A 2,322-nucleotide genomic window follows, 5' to 3' on the forward strand; every position below is an offset into this window, starting at 1 on the left:
AATGAATTGACCCTATTACTTATTTTCTTTCTATTGGTCTCTTTTTCCAAACCACTAAGCTATGGGGATGTAAACACACCAACACCAGTGGTCAAGCAGTGGTGGGAGGGCAGAGACACAAAGATACATACAAACAGATAAATATGTATATATCATCATTGTTTAATGTCTGCATTCCATGCTGGTATGAGTTGGACGGTTTGACATGGAGCTGGCTGGCAGAGAGCTGTCCAGACTCCAACTGTCTGTTGTGGAATGGTTTCTATGGCTGGATGCTCTTCCTAACACCAACCACTTAACAAAGCATGCCAGGTGTGCCTTTTATGTGCCACCAGCATGGATGCATTTATGCAGCACTGGCACAGGTGTTAATGCAGCTCTGTCACAGGTGCTTAACAAGTGGCACCAGCACCTGAAAGGACAGGTCTGAATGTGTGGAAGACAGCGATTTTACTTAGTTTGACACGTCTTATCAGGTACAGCAAATCGCCTCATCTCCTGGTCCCTTGTCATTTCATCAGTGAGGCTCAGCATCTGAAGATCCTTTCTCACCACTCGTCCCACGTTATACACAACAGGCTTCTTTCAGTTTCCATCTACCAAATCCAACCATAAGGCTTTGGTTGGCCCATGGCTATAGTAGAAGATACTCACACAAGGTGCCATGAAATGGGACTGAACCTGGAATCATGTGGCTGGGAAGCAAGCTTCTTACCAAACAATCACACCTGCACCTATACATGTATGATATTAAGGCAGTGAGCTGGCAGAAACATTAGCACGCCAGGCGAAATGCTTAATTGTATTTCATCTGTCTTTTCGTTCAGAGTTCAAATTCCGTTGAGGTCGACTTTGCCTTTCATCCTTTTGGGGATGAAACCAGTACCATTATGCATTGGGGTCAATATAATCCACTTAATCCATTTGTCTGTCCCTATTTGTTCCCTCTGTGTGTAGCCCCTTGTGGGCAGTAAAGAAATAAGAAACATTAGCACACCAGGCGAAATGCTTAGTGGTTATTTCGTCTGTCTTTATATTCTGAGTTTAAATTCCACCAAGGTTGACTTTGCCTTTCATCCTTTTAGGGTCTGAAATAAGTACCAGTTGCGTACTGACGTCAGTCTAATCGACTGGCCCCCTCCGTCAAAATTTTGGGCATTGTGCCTAGAGTAGAAAAGTATACATGTATGATATTTACATGTTTTATATTGCTTTTTTTAATTTTTATGAAAGCCTACATTTCCTGTAAATTTCAATGAATACCTGTTTTATTTTACTTTTAATGTATCGTCTATGTACAGTATAAAACTATCACTGTTGTGAATGTTCTGATTTGTGTATAACTGAAAATGGTATGTGTTCTGGTAGTCAGAATATTTCTGGAATTATTGCTGCATCAATGTTGTGAATGAAGATAAAATCATTTTACTTTTATAAAACTGGTTTTAATGCTGTTAGTGTTGTATTGCAGAATTTCAGAATTGTTTTTGTCAGTCGTCATTCAAAGTTTTTTTTTTTTGTACATGAAACATTTTTGCAAGTGATGAAATCTCTACATAGTTGTTTGACAGACAAGAACAGGCAGCCAAATCTTCCTCAAATCTCAAAATACCAATATACCGTCTTAAAAAAATTGTTGAATATGCAGAAGAATTTCCATTTTTTGATTTGGTGCTAGGTCTCATAGGGGAGATTATTAAAAGACTAAGTAAAGAAAGTTGGTGATATTTTGTGCAACAAACCCATCAAAGGAAAATGGATGTTTGAACATTGATGATAGTTATGATGATCAATATCATGAATGTGTGTGTGTGTATGTGTGTGCATGCACACACTTTACTGTAACAACTGTAGATATTACAATAAAATGGTGATCAAAATTATTTTTGACTTTACTTTCTCAAAATTAGGAAGAGGTGGGCAGAGGAGATGGGGAAAATAGTATAATTAAAGTAATTAATTTACTTAAATGGTTACTTCATTTCTATTCAGACAGGATTGGCTTCCAGTAAATTAGGTGCACAGGTGTTGTATCAACCTTCACCTTTGATAGCAGTAAATACATATTTTAACACTTTTTTTTTCTTTACACCTGTAATCAATATAAGTCAACAAGGAACTGCTTATGTGGTTGTTTGCTTTTTAGAAATAGCAGTCAAATCCTTGCCACATTATACCTTACTGTTTTTAAACAAGGAAGGACCACCTTGGATAATCTAGTCCTTGATAGACTATGCCTGAATAGAAGATGAAATGACCACAACAGGAACAATTTTGATCATAGGTCTTTTAGGTCAGGACTGACCTGGAATTAAACAACAG

This window comes from Octopus bimaculoides, chromosome 16, assembly GCF_001194135.2.
Source record: "Octopus bimaculoides isolate UCB-OBI-ISO-001 chromosome 16, ASM119413v2, whole genome shotgun sequence".
NCBI classification, from domain to species: Eukaryota; Metazoa; Mollusca; class Cephalopoda; order Octopoda; family Octopodidae; genus Octopus; species Octopus bimaculoides.